At 48.2% G+C, this 19348-nt stretch overlaps 1 protein-coding gene across 2 annotated transcripts in view; it reads left to right on the top strand.

The window, feature by feature from the left end:
- LOC138297861 (uncharacterized) overlaps positions 1-4960 on the top strand; it is a 1048787-nt gene extending 1043827 nt beyond the window's left edge. For both annotated transcript variants that reach the window (XR_011204470.1, XR_011204464.1), the window contains one exon: positions 4754-4960. The gene's annotated coding sequence lies outside the window, so the exon portion shown is untranslated. The remainder of the gene's footprint in view (positions 1-4753) is intronic.
- Positions 4961-19348: the final 14388 nt, after the last annotated feature.

The raw sequence follows: 19348 nt of genomic DNA, 5'->3' as shown, positions 1-19348 counted from the left end.
GGGAGTGACCACTCCCCTGACCTGCACCTCCCAGGGGAGGTGCCCAGAGCTCCTCCAGTGTGTCCCAGACCTCTGCCATCTTGGAAACAGAGGTGTCTGTGGCACACTGGACTGCTCTGAGTGGCCAGTGCCAGCAGCAAGACGACTACTAGCAACCTTGTATCGCTTCATCCTGACGGCTTTCTCGACTGTTTCCAGGTGGCGCATGCTCTGAGGGTAGCCTGCCTCCTCTCTGCACCAGGAGCTCTGAAGAAATCTCCCGTGGGTCGACTGAATCTTCCCCCTGCAACCGCAGGCACCAAAAGACTGCATCACTGGTCCTCTGGGTCCCCTCTCAGCACGACGAGCGTGGTCCCTGGAACTCAGCAACTCTGTCCAAGTGACTCCCACAGTCCAGTGGCTCTTCAGTCCAAGTTTGGTGGAGGTAAGTCCTTGCCACCCCACGCTAGACTGTATTACTGGGTACCGCGTGATTTGCAGCTGCTCCAGGTCCTGTGCACTCTTCCAGGATTTCCTTCATGCACATCCAAGCCTGGGTCCCCGACACTCTAACCTGCAGTGCACAACCTTCTGAGTTGTCCTCCGGCGTCGTGGGACTCCCTTTTGTGACTTCACATGGACTCCGCTTCACTCTTCTTCCAAGTGCCTGTTCTGGTACTTCTGTGGGTGCTGCCTGCTTCTGTGAGGGCTCCCTGACTTGCTGGGCACCCCCTCTGTCTCCTCCTCCAAGTGGCGACATCCTGGTCCCTCCTGGGCAACAGCAGCACCCAAAAACCTCTACCACAACCCTTGCAGCTACCAAGGCTTGTTTGCGGTCTTGCTGCGTGGAACACCTCTGTAAGCTTCATCGCAACGTGGGACATCCGTCTTCCAAAGGAGAAGCCCTTAGCTCTCTTCTTTCTTGCAGAACTCCAAGCTTCTTCCATCCGGTGGCAGCTTCCTTGCACCCTCAGCTGGCATTTCCTGGGATCCTGCCCACACTCGACACTGTCGCGACTACTGGACTTGGTCCCCTTGTCTTACAGGTACTCAGGTCTGGAAATCCACTATTGTTGCATTGCTGGTGTTTGTTCTTTCTGAAGAATCCCCCTATCAAGTCTTCTGTGCTCTCTGGGGGTTTTAGGTGCACTTTACACCTACCTTTCAGGGTCTTGGGGTGGGCTATTTTTCTAACCCTCACTGTTTTCTTACAGTCCCAGTGACCCTCTACAAGCTCACATAGGTTTGGAGTCCATTCGTGGTTCGCATTCCACTTTTGGAGTATATGGTTTGTGTTGCCCCTATACCTATGTGCTCCTATTGCAATCTACTGTAACTTTACACTGTTTGCATTATTTTTCTTGCTATTACCTGCATAATTTTGGTTTGTGTACATATATCTTGTGTATATAACTTATCCTCATACTGAGGGTACTCACTGAGATACTGTTGGCATATTGTCATAAAAAGAAAGTACCTTTATTTTTAGTACTTCTGTGTATTGTGTTTTATTATGATATTGTGCATATGACACCAGTGGTATAGTAAGAGCTTTACATGTCTCCTACTTCAGCCTAAGTTGCTTTGCCATAGCTACCTTCTATCAGCCTAAGCTGCTAGAAACACCTCTTCTACACTAATAAGGGATAACTGGACCTGTGACAAGGTGTAAGTACCTCTAGTACCCACAACAAGCCAGGCCAGCCTCCTACACTTACTGCAAAAGATGGCATCAATTCTGATACTTTTTTATTTTGGTCCTGTTAACTTCGCACTGTTAACTAACACTGAAAAAGCAATGGCTACTCCGGTGTGACAGAGTGTTTCAAAAACTAGCCCTATTTCTCCTGTTGGAGTATTATGATTGTCATTGTTTCCAGTGAGGCACAGTGTACTAGGCAGGAACACGTCTTCCTGCTGGACATCCAGAAGCATATTTGTCAAATATTTATGGAACTCAGCAAGCCACCTTACTGTGTTGTGCTGTGTGAAAGGGAGAGGATGGAAATTTAACATTATTTGGAATTATATAATGGCATATTTAACATTATATGGCACATTCCTGATCCCTACATGCATTGGTGCACAAACTGCTACCTAGCACCGACACAGGCACCCTTGCACCATGGTGCAAAACTTTCCATATTGTAGGCAGAATTGTTTTTGTCCAGAAGGAACACCTTACTGCACAAAAACAATTCTCTGAAATGTTTTCCTCTTTCTATGTGTGCTGAAAATGCAACGGACATAGAGGAAAAATATGCATGTTTATCCTTGTAATGCCTCTGTTGGGGAGGTGCAGCATTTTGATGCATTGCAGGTCTACCACTAATGTTAAATCTGGGAAAGTGCCAAAATCCAATGGTGGCTGCTTCGGAGCATCCATGATTCACCCATCGAGCGCCTTCCTGGGGCACAGGAATGCAAGGCAACGAATTGCGCCGCCTTGCGTAACTCCACATTTACCAAGCCACGTGGTGGCCTTGTGTGGCTTTGCAAATGTAATTCTAGGTTTTGCGCTACCGTGTATGGCGTACAGACAACACCAAACAATGATAAATATGCCCCCAGTATTTTGTATCCGTTACAAAAGTGTTCTCATTTTAATATAAATGACTTGCTGCTTTAGATAGACAAGCCTTGAAAATGCTAGAGTCTGATGTATTTCAAAGGTTCAACAGTTATTACACTTTTTTTTTTACATTCTACTCAATGTATATCAACAATTCTGAGTAAAGGGCACCCTTTAGCCTCCATTTTCCAACCGCTTACTGGAGTAGGACCTGCCTTATTAGGACTAAGCATCCCTATAGGTGATGATGCTTGTTTATAATGCTCTTTTGTGCAATATGGGGCACTATGACATGATCTCGCTAGGGCTGTTTTAGTATACTGCAACTCCATATTCAGATGAGGTAGTCATGGAGAAATGGGTGAGCTTTATTCAATTAATTAAGGGCTTCCTGTACATCTGAAAACCATATAGATGGCTCCCATCCCATAACAGCCAAGTTATTGTTTGAATAACCATACAGAAACCTTTTTTTAATTAAATTATCAGTATCCAGGAGTCGCTGAAACTCCTTAAATTCTTTGGTTCTTCTAATCAGAAATATCTTGAATCGTGAATGGACCAGTTTTACTCTCGGAGAAAAGACTTAAAGAGGATATTCGCTCACATTTAATGATCTTAACATAAAGGTCATAGCTTTCTAAATCTAGGATGAATATGCTGGCAATAATTGCAATAACTTAAAACAGCCTGCAGGTATACGACCACGTAGTTATTAAAAACACTACTGCGAAAGACGGAAATGTAACTGAATTAATACCTGGCCCAAAGAGTAGAACTAAATAACCCTAATGACCGAAGAAGGTTTACATCTTTGCTTTGACTCTTATACGGACTAGAATGTGTTCTGAATGGATTTAGCTTGAAAAACAAAGCAATTCTTTTTCACCTTATTGAGAAATTCATGATTGGGCAGACGTTTCTGCTAAACTATTGTCCAAGTCCTTTTATTACAAATACTATTTTTCTTCATTTTTTAACGCATGTATTGTTCCGTAAGGGATCTACAGGGTTATTCTGCTGTTTTAGGATCTATGGGTTGTAAGAAAATACATTGAGGTCAATTATAACGAACTAACATTTTATTGCGTCCAGTATATCGCTTATGTCAAAGTGGTAAGTATATTCTTCATTTTCATATTATTTTTATTACAGTTTTCTTGATTTGTGGAAGGGTGTTATTTATTTAATCAAGAGGTCTCTACTTAAAGACTATGATCACCATGGATGAAAGACTTCTCAGGAGGAGAAATAATCAAGGCATGTAATAGGACAGCCACATAGGTGTTGTTGGTCATGCGACCACAGACACCAACGCCCCGTCCCTCCCGAGCCATCTTTAAATACATTCACGCCGTATGTGTTGTCAAAAGTCATTTTCTTAAAAATAATTAACCTGATGGCACTACAATATTTATTCGATTGCTAACCAGTGGTCTGTTCGTTGTGCATTACCTGCAAGGGAGTATGCAATTAAGTGCATATAAAGCGAAATGTGCACTTGTGCCCGACAGATTTGGTCCTCCCTAAACTTTCATGCTGGCCTCAGGAAAGGCAGAGGATAACCCCTGTGGGCAGGGGTCCCTTTTAACACCCAATAGTGTTAAATTATAATTTGCCAATCATATTTTTGACAGGTTTTATACAGAAACATCACTAACATATAGGGGACCCATGTTTTATAAGCAAAATAGGCTTTTTGTTTCGCTATGGGCAGCGCGATCTACTTACACAAATATTATGCTGCCCGAATTGTGATGGAATGTACGGCACTGGAGTAAAACGCATGCCGTGCCCTCTAAATAATCCAGTTAGAAGAAACCATACTGCTTTTCTCTAGCTGTGTGCTAAAACCTGGCAAAGCTCTTTACCTCTCTTTGTAAAGGCACAAGGGTGTCGCATCTGAAATTAGATGTGTCTCGACTCATTATTCCTGGGCTTGTTGGAACAATTCTTAACCAAGGGATTTGGATTTGTTTAAAATAGTTCGCGTGCAGCACCTAATGAGTGACGGGAGTGTGGCGACGCATTGCTTATAAAAAACCACGCGCATTTAAATCATTAGGGAACTGTTTTGTAAGGCGCTTAGCAAATACTAAAAAACAAAATGAGCTTCTGTAACTGCATTGATCAAAAGCTGTTACCTTATATGGACATTGTATAAGGGTTCACATAAGTAATCCTGTTATATTTTATTTTCAGGAAAAGCTCCCATGGTTGAAAGTGAAGAAACCGCAAACCACGAAACAACAAAACAGAAAGAGGGAGATAGGGACTGCAATTGTAAAAATAAAAAAAAAAAGAAAGAAAACAGCACTCCTCATAATTACAGTCAATGTGTGGATTCTATGCCATAGAACACCTTATGCTGTGTCCATATATTAATAAAACTGTTCTTTGTGCTGAACACTGACACTGTTATTTAGTATGGCGCATTGATCCTAACTTCCTTTGATCTACGAATATATAATCATTCTAAGTGCCCTGAAAGAAGACACTTCATTTTAACTTCTGGTCGAAAGTGAAATACACTTTTCTTTTGTGTAACGTCTTATTCTTCAAGCCTAGGTGCCTATCTTTTATTTATTTATTTATGTATATTTATTTTTGGTTCCAAAGTTAAAACCACATCAACCATCCTATATAGTACAATAAAGAAAGGAGGAATCCATTGGGAAGGAAAGGAAGAAATCAAGAAGCACTTACATTACAATTCATATTGTGCAGTGCGAACAACAGTTGAACGGATCCCAAACGTCTCTAGGTCTGCAGGGGGGTGGTAGCATGGAGTAGTGTACTGTTAGCTGCTCTTGGCAGTATGCCATATCTAGTAACCAGTCACAAATAGTGGGCACACTTACACAGCCTCATGTGCAGGACACTCTACGCTTAGCAAGGAGCAGTGCTAGGACAAGAAAGTTTATATTTACATCGGGTATTTCCGCTGGGAGACATAGCAGTGTCGGCCCTGGCGAAGGATGTAACATTAGATACAAGATGTGTGATAGAGCAGAGAAGACAGCCTGCCAGTAGGCCAAATTTGGGGGACAAAACCAAGTTAGAAGCATTAAATGAGCTCCTCCCCTGTGGCATGTAGCATATCCATCATGAGCTCACATCTTATAGTGACACAACTTAACAGGGGTGCAATATGTTTAATGTAGAATGCGAAAGTGTATAAGGCAAAGTTGGCCATTATTGGAAAAAGAATGTGAGATTGTACCCGTCTGCCCAATCCTGGACTCATATAGATTTACCAAGAACTGCCACCCATCGAGTCCTAGCACTCTGGGCACTCAGGGACATCACAGCTTGCGAAGAGGTGTAGAGATGAGATAGAACGTGATGAGTAGAAGAGGCTGCAAGAAGGAGGATAAAAGTCTTACACTCATTTGGAGCATTCGGCAAGACAAGGTAAGTGTCTCAGAGTTCCTCATGCATGCGAAAAAGGGTGAAATGTTTTAGTGTGTCTAATGGACCACCTCTGTTGGTAGTCAATCTGTCGCAAAAGCGCTCCCTAGGGAAGGATGACTCGTCCAAATCATGTGTTTTTGATCTGATGACCTAGCCTAGCCTAGCCTGAGGCTGGATCCAAGCTTGCTGTGTAATTGTATTTATATATGCAATTGTTTCTATTTCATCCGAGACTGTCATGAAGCCTTCCCAATCAGAGATGGAAGAGGAGTGGAGTGCGCCCGATTATGCTCGGGCGAGATGCATTAGAAATGGGGGATGCCTAAGCCAATATTGTCCAAAGACCATTTGCACATAAAGATAATACAGCTCAAAATCTGGAGCTGCAAGGTCTCCCAGATAGTAAGAGATCTCAGGGATTCTTGATTGAGTCGAGACTGCCCTCCTGCCCAAGCAAGGCATATTATAAGAGAGCGAAGGGTGTGAAAAAAGTTATAAGATGGAGGGATAGGTGTATTCAAAAAGAGATAAAGCATATGCGGGAGAAGAATCATCTTCATTATAGCAATTTGCCCCATTAAGGAAAATGACAATTTTATTTCATCCCTGGATCTAATAGTGCAGAAGCAGCAACTCCATAGTTTTCGAGTATGACTGCCAGTTTGCTAGTGTTAGCACGTCTGACCATAATAAGTAAACTTACAAGGGGACGTGAAAAGGTCGCTGAACCTCTTGACTCACAATTAAGATGTTCTTACCATAGCTCCAGTACATAATCAATTACCAATACACAATAGTCAATAACCAGCAACAATCAATAACAGCAGTAATCAATGGAGTCAGTAATTGTCACACACCATGACCATTCAGTCATGAAAAAACCACACCTTTGGTAAAAGTTCGAATATTTATTTCCCTATATTAACAATGCTAAGGTCATGTTGATTAATCTCAAAATCAAATGAAACACATACAGAAACAATACTAGCTGTCCAAAGTGGCGGAAGAAATGTAATCTAATCAAAGCTTGAACTACAACACATTCTAAGGTTACGGTGCAAATCTGTAACAGAGACAACTGCATCAAAGCAATCACATACATAAAGTTTAGCAGAGAAATTCATCAAGCATTAATCCCTGTTATTAGCATAATTTAATTTGTGAGAATCCTTAACTAACAGTAGATTAGCATCAGCATGTTGAGCTTCATGCAAAGCAATTTAGTAACACAAATTTGAAAAACATCTAACTATGGCTTTATCAAAACAATACAGTTGCAGTTGGTACCTAGAAAGAAAAGCAAATGTGCATAATAATTAACAGTCTCTATCATTATACCTATCCTCAGTGTGGATCAGCAAGCAGAGTCAGTCTTCGTCCTCAAGACATCAGTCATCAGCAAGGCATCAGGATTCAGCATCAAAGTTCGGAAAACGCAAAGTCTTTAAGCATTAAAGTTAAACATGTCTCTTGTCAAGACGCATAAGAAATATTGACCTTTCGGCCAGCAAACAAATGGGCAAAGGACCTCTCGTCTCTTAGTGCAGCATCGTTATACTAAAACTACTAAAACTACTTCCCAAATCCCTATTGGTAAGTTAATTGCATGTTCACACTTTGTCCAATAAAACTAAAATCCCAAATCTAGGAATTCTACTATTACTCCGTTCACATGTCGTTGATTGGTTTGTCTTGCAATGTCCTCATCATCCGGCTTGTCAGATAACAATATTGTTGCAGCTTCCACTCCAGTCAGTATCTCCATTGTTCTCCTCCTGAGAAAGTCAGTCTCACACACATTACACATAAAATGTTACATTAGTAGGAACAGTATCTTCTAGCAGTCGAATTTTATGAGAAAGGTTTCTCAGCTACGAGCACAAAGGAAAATGGAAAATCACAGTTTAACTCTCAAGGACAGCTATTTCATTAAACGTTAAAAAATACAACTTTGACATGAGACTGGACAAGTAGGCCAAGACACCCGCTAAGTTTAGGTCTATAATTAATACAGCTAAAGCAAAATGCGTAACCCTTAATATGACATATTACTACATTAGCCAAACATATATTCATATTTCATCATATTAATTCACTAGTAAGTACACTTTGTGAACATTGGCGGCCACTCATCGTAATCACATTTTCAAATGTGTGCATTATTTTTCTACGTTATTACATTTTCTACACAAATCACTTATTCAGAATACATGAACACTCATTAGTAATTTTTATTACAACACCTACGCTAGCAATCCGTCCTCTGATGACTAAATGTGTCATCACACTAACTACAACCCACACATGTTTGGCTAAAATGTCTGTCAATTGAATCCCTTCATACTTTTGTTTCCCTTTTGAATTTTCCCCGTAAAATTTGTCCCTTTTCTTCCCTCTGATTATTCTTTGACCTTTTCAATTTAATCCTTTTATATAATTTACACAATCCCCATAATCCAAATAGACAGACCACAAAAATTAATATCCCTTGCAAGATTTTCAATAGTAACCCATTCCAAATGTTGCTGAGCCAATTTCCCACTGAAGCAAAACTTTTGCCAACTTTTTCCCAAACACCTGGTTCTTTCAATTCTTTCAAATCAGCACTCGCATTAGTCAGATTAGTAATTAAGGGCCAGATGTAGCAACTTCCGCATTTGCGATTCGGAAATTGCGAGTCTGTGCGACTCGCAATTTCCGAATCACAAATGCGGATGCAGAACGGTGTCTCAGACACCGTCTGCGACTCGCTATGGGGTCGCAAAGACCCACCTCATAAATATTAATGAGGTGGGTCGCATTTTGCGACCCCATAGCGAGTCCCTGCACTCACAGGGATGGTGGCCTGCTGAAGACAGCAGACCTCCATGTCTGTGACTGCTTTTTAAATAAAGCAGTTTTTTTTTTTTATGTTGCAGCCAGTTTTCCTTAACCCCGGGATAAAGCATTGGGCAAACCACCCCCTGAAAAGACTTGAGAGACTGTGGCTTTGCACTCCCCAGGATAAAGCAGTGGGCAAACCACCCACTGGAGAGACTTGAGAGACTGTGGCTTTGCACTCCCCAGGATAAAGCAGTGGGCAACCCACCCACTGAAAAGACTTGAGAGACTGTGGCTTTGCACTCCCCAGGATAAAGCAGTGGGCAACCCACCCACTGGAGAGACTTGAGAAACTGTGGCTTTGCACTCCCCAGGATACATCAATGGGTATGGAGCCCCCTCGTGGAGCTGGCGTTGTGCAGTCATACAGCTGAAATACCCCCTTCCCTTCCTCCTGAGGTGCCTGTTTCATTTCGATCTGATTCCCCAGCAGTGTTCTCTCTGTTTGCAGTCTGGTATTGAGTGTGGGCCTCGCCCATGCATTTTGGGCCCAGTGGTCCACGGACTTTGAATGGTGCACTATCCGGATTTGTATAGTTGGTGTACATAATTGTTTATACTGTATTTAAAGTTTTGTCTAATGGATTTTTATTGATTACAATCGTTACAATTATTTCCTTTTGTCATTGGGTTCTTCCGAGGGGGTTTGGGGGTGTAAATGTAATGTTGCAGCATGTATTTGTGTGTGTGTTGTTGTGGGTGAGGGTGGGGATGGGGGTGTTGCGTGTTGCATGTGTGTGTCACTCTCTTTTCCCTTCCCCTCCCCCTCCCCACTTTGTTGTAGGTGCAGTACTCACCGTGGTCGTCGCCGCCATCTTTCGTGCTCCTGGTAGAGGAGCAGGAATACTATTGCAGGGAGTATTTGGAGTTCTGGCTCCATGGCGTTCTGGTTCCTCGTGGGTTGTGTAGAGGTGAGGGTTTTCCCTTCCAAGTCCTGTTTCCACTGTGTTTTTGTTCGCGTTGAATCCGCCCCGGAAAAGGTGGCGGATTGGCCTCTCATAATAGTGTGGGTGGTACATTGTCTTCCGCCTGTCTGTTGGTGGTGACCACCATGCTGTTTGTTTGTACCGCCGCGGCGGTCGGAGTGTTAAAGTGGCTGTCTATGTTGGCGGTTTCCGCCATGGTCGTGAGTCCCTTTTTTTTACCGCCGGCCTATTGGCGGTCTTACAGCCGCTTTAACACCGACCGCCAGGGTTGTAATGAAGGCCTATATTTGTTATTGTTAGATCAGATATGCCCGAAACTGACGCGCGCCAAAACCAGATGGGATGAGGTACTTCCCTCTCCTTTGTCCCAAAATGCCCGGACGGCGGCGCTATCTGCTATCAAAGGTATTTCGCGCAACACCAGACTTCGATACACTCAGTTCAACTATATACATCATTCCTATCTATCCCTGCCCTGCATAAAATGAATATACCCAGGATCGGACACAGGGTGCCCTAGGTGTGCACAACCATCAGCAGATTTCTATCACATAGTATGGACTTGTCCCCCTCTGGTTATAGCATGGCAGCGCATTGCAGACACCGTATCCGATATTACAAACTGTACACTACCTATGACACCGGAATCATGCTTGCTTGGTCTGCGCCGGCGCATCAAAGGGGATAAGCAAATACACAGGTTTATTAACTTGGCCTTCATGATGTTCAAGCGCTTAATAGCAACTCACTAGAAAGCTCCACATACCCAGGGATATAATAACTGGTTGCGTGACCGGATACAAAGCTCGCATGCAGAAGCGTGTACACTGCGTCAGCTCCAACACCGGGGATTAGCCCAGGGTGGATCTGACATTTGGGACACCTTCATCGTCACTATGAAGGCCAAAAATTATACTCACCCACCTTGAATTGCAGATTAGGTCTTATCCAGTAATGTCCTGATTACTAACAAGTTATTACTCAAGAGGTGAACTTCACTTCAAGACTGGAACAAGTCAGCGGCATACTGAAAATGTAAATCACGCCCAACCTGCTGGGCACCATGGCATGGCTAGCATTTCCCGCAGTATGTTGTTTTTTAGTGAGGTTCAGAAATTGTCAGAGCCCTTTAAGGAGAACACTGCACAGCATGCACATAAGCACTGACACATGATATACGAGGTACAAAGGGTAAGGTACAAAGTAAAGGTCACATAATAATGTCATAAACAATATGAGGTATAAGCAACAAGTTACAAAGCAAAAGCTGCATCAACATACAGTTGGATGTGCAGCCGTATGTATGGGATAGTGACCCCCTGCTATACATAATAGGGATCTTGATAGTCATCGAGGAGATCCAAATTATTTAGGGAAATGAGGCAGAAGGCTGAGTTCCTTTACAAGGTCATGGAACTATAAAGTAACTTGCAAAATCATTTTTTCATATGGTACATGATATTTTATTCTTTATAATACATGGTCACCTGTTCACCTTTCACACAAACCATTTAAAAACTTGGGGGGTCATTACAACATTGGCGGTAAAAGCCGCTTACCGCCATGCAGAAGACCGCCAACACACCGCTACAGCCGCGGAATTCCGCCACAGCTATTATGACCCACATCTCGGAATCCGCCAAAATTCAGACACCCACACAAGGCCGCCACACCAAAGGTCAGTGATAAACTGGCGATAACAAAACCTCCACCGTTACGCCAACAGAAATACGCCCACACTATCACAACACACGAATCCACGCGGCGGTCTTTCAACCGCGGTATTCCATTGGCGGTACACACCGCTGCGCTCAAAATACACACATTCTTACAAAACACAGCCACATTGGACAATTTGAAATACACACACCTGATACACATACACACACCACTCCCACACACCCAATACAATATAAAACACACACCCACAAACCCCTACGGCCACAAATTCCGAAAGAAGGCCAGAGAGAGAAACCACCAGCAAGAACAACAGCATCCACAGGCACACAACACCATCACCCACACAATTTCCACGCACCTCACACAACACACCACTACATATCACCACACTTATCACCACACACACCACCCCACACATCACCTACACCACCCCATGGCATGGCAAAGACACCCCAGGTTCTCAGAGGAGAAGCTCAGGGTCATGGTGGAGGAAATCGTCCGGGTAGAGCCACAGCTATTTGGATCCCAGGTGCAGCAAACCTCAATTGCAAGGAAGATGGAGCTATGGCGAAGAATAGTCGACATGGTCAACGCAGTGGGACAACACCCAAGAAATCGGGAGGACATCAGGAAAAGGTGGAACGACCTACGGGGGAAAGTGCGTTCCGTGGTCTCAAGACACCACCAGGCGGTTCAGTGGACTGGCGGCGGACCCCCACCTCCCCACCCACAACTAACAACATGGGAGGAGCAGGTCTTGGCGATTCTGCATCCTGAGGGCCTCGCAGGAGTCGGTGGAGGAATGGACTCTGGTAAGTCAAATCTTAACTATTACATCCCCCACCCTACCTGCATGCCATCACATACCCCCACCCTCGCCCTCACCCCTATCACTCCAACTCCTCACAAATGTACCAATATCACAAACCACACATCCCAACACCAAACCCTGCATGCAACAACAATGCATGGACACCCATCACTAAAGCATGCCCACTGCACATACCCATACACCCCCCTAAACCATCATCACACAAGCTCACACACAGGAATGCCAGCATTGTGGTACACAGTCACCCACCCATTGCACACCATGACACACACAGATGCAATAATCATGCCTTTCCACCCCTGCAGGACCACTACCCAACGTCACCAGACAGGAGGGTCCAGACATGTCCACTCCACCCACAGAAGAGGCCCACAGTGATGACAGCACCTCTGTCCAACTGGATCTAGATGACCAGCCCGGACCATCGGGGCCTCGGGACAGTCAGTTCCCCTCACACAGGCACAGGCCACCACAGACCTTCCCCCCTCAGGAAACACCAGCACAGCACCCACCCAGCGGGCCCATACCTCCGTCCCCAGGACACGTCAATCAACTGTGTTTCCACACTACAAGGAACCCAGGATAACCCACCACCCCAACAACACCAGGGACCTGGGGGCAGTGGGCACACGGCCCAGGGAACGGAGGCCCAGGAACACAGGGGAACTGGGAGGGATGCTGTGCGACAGGGGGCAGACAGGCAAGGGAACCCACTCTCCACGAGGCCCTCTCCTCCATCATGGGAGCCTACCACCACTCCCAGGAGACGATGGCAATGGTACTGGCCAAGTTTCAGGAGACCCAGCGGATGCAGGAGGAACAGTATTTGGGCTTCAGGGAGGAACTCAGAACCATCAGCTCCACCCTGGGCACCATCGTAGGGGTGCTGAAGGAAGTACTCAACACCAGGAGGGACACTGTGGCACTACAAGGGGCCCCTGACACTAGCATGGACGATGAACTGCCCACCACCTCCGCCGGTGCTACTGGAGAGGAGGCACCGCCACAGGACCACCACACCAGCACCCCACCCCCTGCAGACGGAGAACCATGCCGCAAACGGTCCCTGAGATCCAGGAACAAGACAGAGCACGATGCCAAGACCCCTGCCAAGAAATGAGACCACCCTGATTGTCATCCCACTGTCCCACTTTGTCACCCTGTCCATATTGAAACTGCCCCAGCTCCACTTCCTAGGCCCATATGGGCAATGCACCTGTGAGACTAATAGACTGGACTCTGCCATGGACACACCTCCGCCATCACCCCTCACCATTCAACTTCCCCCTCCAATATTTTGTTTTTAAATAAACACACCTAAAGCACCAAAAGATCTGGAGTCTGTCTGTGATTTCAAAATTGTGTATTTGCAATTACAGTGACAAAATGTTCTTGCAATAGTAATGTCAACATACCTATGTCACACAGCTCTAGTCCATGAGGAATCTAAGCAGATGAGACACGTTGCGACCCAAACCTGTGAAACGTAAGGGAAAGTGACAACTCAGTGACCATACACTGGGTGAAAACGACAGACAGGAAAGAGGTAGAAGTGTAAAAGTACATGTAGTAGGCAGGAATGTATTCTCACCTGTGTTTCACTGGAAATATTGCTGGATCACTGAGTCCCTGTTCTGCATGTCTTCTTCCTCTGCTTCATCCTCATCACTGTCCACAGGCTCCACAGCTGCCACAACACCGCCATCTGGACCATCTTCCTGAGAAAAGGCACCTGTCGCCGCAAAGCCAAGTTGTGAAGCATACAGCAGGCCACGATGATCTGCCACACCTTCTTTGGTGAGTAGAATAGGGACCAACCTGTCATATGCAGACACCTGAACCTGGCCTTCAGGAGGCCGAAGGTCCGCTCGATCACCCTCCTAGTTCGCCCATGGGCCTCATTGTAGCGTTCCTCTGCCCTTGTCCTGGGATTCCTCACTGGGGTCAGTAGCCATGACAGGTTGGGGTAACCAGAGTCACCTAATAGCCACACATGGTGCCTCTGGAGTTGACCCATCACATAAGGGATGCTGCTATTCCGCAGGATGTAGGCGTCATGCACTGAGCAAGGGAACATGGCATTCACATGGGAGATGTACTGGTCTGCCAAACATACCATCTGTACATTCATGGAATGATAACTCTTCCGGTTTCTGTACACCTTTTCACTCCTGTGGGGGGGGACCAAAGCCACATGAGTCCCATCAATGGCACCTATGATGTTGGGGACATGTCCAAGGGCATAGAAGTCACCTTTCACTGTAGGCAAATCCTCCACCTGAGGGAAAACGATGTAGCTCCACATGTGTGTCAGCAGGGCAGACAACACTCTGGACAATACGTTGGAAAACATAGGCTGGGACATCCCTGATGCCATGGCCACAGTTGTTTGAAAAGACCCACTTGCAAGGAAATGGAGCACTGATAGCACCTGCACTTGAGGGGGGATTCCTGTGGGATGGTGGATTGCTGACATCAGGTCAGGCTCCAACTGTGTACACAGTTCCTGGAGTGTGGCACGGTCAAACCTGTAAGTGATAATCAAATTTCTTTCCTCCACTATTGACAGGTCCACCAGCGGTCGGTACACCGGAGGATTCAGCCATCTCCTCACATGTCCCAGCGGACGGTGCCTATCAAGGACAACAGCGAGCACAGAGCCAAACAACTCAGAGGTATGTACCCACAGTCTACACAGAACACCAATCATACACACAATGTGGCCTGTATGTGTGTTGAGACTAGGCCTAGGTATGTGTGACATATTTGGAAATTAGGCCATGTGGGCCCCTGAAATGGCGGCTGCCTGACCTCTAAAGTGGGACAATGGGATGTGAGGTAACTGCGCTGGCATTGTACACTGTCGCGGTAGGCGGTCGAAGACCGCAGCGCAATGCTGCATTGGTTAACATTGGACCCTATGGGTCCCAGGAGCCAATGACGATGTACGCCGGTGGTGATGGTATGCACCGCCGCGGCCGTGACCGCCATTTTCTATCTGTATAATCACTCGATACCTGATCTTCGACAGGAGAGGACCTACACTGCAAGTGCTCCTGTGACCTTGGTCTGGAAGAGACAATGGCTTGTGCGTCTGGGGAAAGGGCCCCTGCCTTCACATCGGAGGAGTTGGAGAAGCTCGTCGATGGGGTCCTCCCCCAGTACACGCTACTCTACAGTCCTCCAGACCAACAGGTAAGTACACAGGGAGCATGTTGTATGGGCTATGCCTGTGTGGAGAGGGCTGGTTGTAAGAAGGAAGGGGGCAGAGTTCTGCGTGCATGAAAGACGGTGGGTGCATGTGCCACATGGCAAGGGTATGGATGGGGGCCACTCACTTTGACGGCGCAGTTGGTAATTACTTCTCTTCATACCCTGTACATTTCTTGTAAGTCAGCGCCCACCAGAAGAAGGATATTTGGCGTGCCATCGCCAAGGACGTCCAGACCCTGGGGGTCCACCACAGACAGAGCACCCACTGCCGGAAAAGATGGGAGGACATTCGCCGCTGGAGCAAGAAGACGGCGGAGGCTCAGCTGGGGGTGGCCTCCCAACGTGGGAGGATTGCCCGTCGAACCATGACCCCCCTGATGTTCAGGATCCTGGCGGTGGCCTACCCGGAGTTGGATGGGCGCTTGAGGGCATCACAGCAGACACAAGGGGGTGAGTACATTCTCATTCTGCTGACTTTGCGCGCAGTGGAGGTGTCTGGGTGGGGGAGGAGGGCTGTGGGTTTCCCTAGGCCAGGGCGAGTTCCATAGACTAGGCCCCTCTGTAAGGCATGGCCCTGTGGCCCCCCACCCCACCTCTGTAGAGTGCCAAGTACAGCTATTCATGCACCTGTGTCATCTATGTGTTCAGATGTCGTCCATAGCCTCGTAGGCCATTTCCCATGAATTGCACTGTAGAGCCGAAGAGCACGACGTAGTGCCGGGGGCTTCTGTGTCTGTCTTGTCCGCCAACGGTAGCGGTAATCCATGCACTCAACATGTCTTTCTTCTGTCCCCCCCCCCTTTTTTGTGGTCTCCCTGTTCTTGTGTGCATTAGCATCATCAGGCGGAGGAGCAGTGGCACCGGAGCACGAGGCAGCTGCATCCCACATGGCCATGGAGGGCCACACTACGGACTCAGAATTCACCAGTGGGACGGAGGGCGAGGGGAGCACCACGGCGGGGACAGGAGCTGAAACCAGCGATACGGACTCGTCCTCTGATGGGAGCTCCCTTGTGGTGGTGGCAACATCTGTGCCCCCCACATCTACAGGTACAGCCGCCACCCCCCCCTACCAGGACCGCCCTCCCAGAAGCCCCTCAGCCTTCGCCCCATGCCGGCTCACCCAGGAGGGAGGGGATCACCTTCGCCCCAGGGACCTCAGGCCCTGCCCCAGTGACCCCTGCTGCCCTCAGTGAGGAGGCCATTGACCACCTCAGGTCACTCACTGTTGGGCAGTCTACCATTTTGAATGTCATCCAGGGTGTAGAAAGGCAGTTGCAACAAACAAATGCATTCCTGGAGGGCATTCATTCTGGTCAGGCGGCCCTTCACCGAGCCTTTCAAACTCTGGCCTCAGCACTGATGGCAGCCATTGTCCCTGTGTCTAGCCTCACCCCTCCAACTTCCTCCACTCAGACCCAATCCCCTGTACCTCTGCCTATCCCAAGCACACCATCAGATCAGCCTGCACACACCTCACCACACAAGGGAAGCTCAGGCAAACATAAGCACCACACATCCCACAGGCCCTCACGCAAGCATCACACTCATACAGACACACCAACATCCACTGCCTCCACTGTGTCCCCCTCGTCGTCTCCCTCCTCTCTCCCAGTCTTGTCTACACTCACATCTGCATGCACTACCTCTACAGCCACTACGTCCCTCACCAGCACACCCCGCTCACGTGCAGTCACCACCCCCACTACCATACACACGTCCCCTGTGTCCTCTCCCAGTGTGTCTGTGGCGTCCCATCCGAAGATACACAAACGCAGGAACACACCCACCCAACAGCCATCCACCTCACGACAGCCTCCAGCGAATGCACCTGCACCCAAAGCCACCAAACGTACACCTCCTACAACCACCACCTCTTCCTCCACTCCCAAACCCCCTCCAGCTACCCGTCCCAGTGTGTCAAAAAAACTTTTCCTGTTCAGCCTTGACCTATTCCCCCCCTGTCCAACTCATAGGTCCCGAACTAGCACCTCAGCCACAACATCTCCGGGACCAGTGGTGCCTGTAGACACAGGTATGTGGAGTGCACCGGCCACCAGGACAGCCAGTGTGGCTCGGAGCCACAGCACTGCCAGTCCCCCCCCCCCTGTGAAGCACCAGAAGTTGGCCAGTGCCCAGCGGGAGAGGGGAAGACTCCAGCCACCCAAGCCGCTCTCAGGGGTCCCGGTGGGATTGTGGACTCAGCTATGACTCCTCCCAAGGTGGGGAAGGGCCACAAGAAACCCAGCAAGTCTGGGAGGAGTAGCATGGCGGAGAAGACCGCCATCATCTCCGCTGCCCAGGAGGGCCCCGCCAGCCCCATCCTCGCTGCACAGGAGGCCACCGCCAGCCCCATCCTCGCTGCACAGGAGGCCACGGCCAGCCCCATCCTCGCTGCACAGGACGCCACCGCCAGCCCCATCCTCGCTGCAGAGGAGGCCACCGCCAGCCCCATCCTCGCTGCACAGGAGGGCCCCGCCAGCCACAGCCCAGCTGCCCAGGAGGGCCCCGCCAGCCACAGACCAGCTGCCCAATGAAGGACTGCCAGCCCCAGCCCAGCTGCCCATTGAAGGACCGCCAGCCCCAGCCCAGCTGGGCAATGAAGGACCGCCAACTCAAGCACCGCTGAACAAGGCACCGCCAACTCAAGCACCGCTGAACAGGGCACCGCCAACTCAAGCACAGCTGAACAGGGCACCGCCAACTCAAGCACAGCTGAACAGGGCACCGCCAACTCAAGCACCGCTGAACAGGGCACTGCCAACTCAAGCACCGCTGAACAGGGCACCGCCAACTCAAGCACCGCTGAACAGGGCACCGCCAACTAAAGCACCGCTAGCCCATGAGCGGCAGGGGCACTGACGCAACTGGGACCGTCATGGGGTGCCTGATGCACTCTGGGCACCAGTCCCCCTCCAGAACCAGTGGAGACATGCATCCACTCCGTCTGTCCTTAACAGGATGAAGCACTCTGGGCACCAGTCCCCCTCCAGAACCAGTGGAGACATTCATCCACTCCGTCTGTCCTTAACAAGATGAAGCACTCTGGGCACCAGTCCCCCTTCAGAACCAGTGGAGAGTTACATCCACTCCGTCTGTCCTTAACAGGATGAAGCACTCTGGGCACCAGTCCCCCTCCAGAACCAGTGGAGAGTTACATTCACTCCGTCTGTCCTTAACAGGATGAAGCACTCTGGGCACCAGTCCCCCTCCAGAACCAGTGGAGACATGCATCCACTCCGTCTGTCCTTCACAGGATGAAGCACTATGGGCACCAGTCCCCCTCCAGAACCAGTGGAGAGTTACATCCACTCCGTCTGTCCTTAACAGGATGAAGCACTCTGGGCACCAGTCCCCCTCCAGAACCAGTGGAGACTGTTATCCACTTGAGAGACTGTGGCTTCGCACTCCCCAGTATTGAACAGTGGGCAAACCACCCACTGTAGAGGCTTGAGAGACTGTGGCTTCGCACTCCCCAGGATTGAACAGTGGGCAACCCACCCACTGTAGAGACTTGAGAGACTGTGGCTTTGCACTCCCCAGGATTGAACAGTGGGCAAACCACCCACTGCAGAGACTTGAGAGACTGTGGCTTTGCACTCCCCAGGATTGAACAGTGGGCAACCCACCCACTGTAGAGACTTGAGAGACTGTGGCTTTGCACTCCCCAGGATAATGCAGTGGGCAACCCACCCACTGTAGAGACTTGAGAGACTGTGGCTTTGCACTCCCCAGGATGCAACAGTGGGCAAACCACCCACTGTAGAGACTTGAGAGACTGTGGCTTTGCACTCCCCAGGATTGAACAGTGGGCAAACCACCCACTGTAGAGACTTGAGAGACTGTGGCTTT

The sequence above is a fragment of the Pleurodeles waltl genome, chromosome 1_2 (genome assembly GCF_031143425.1).
Source record: "Pleurodeles waltl isolate 20211129_DDA chromosome 1_2, aPleWal1.hap1.20221129, whole genome shotgun sequence".
Lineage (NCBI taxonomy): Eukaryota > Metazoa > Chordata > Amphibia > Caudata > Salamandridae > Pleurodeles > Pleurodeles waltl.
Note: the sequence above shows the minus strand (reverse complement) of the source record. Positions and strands in the feature narration are given on the sequence as shown.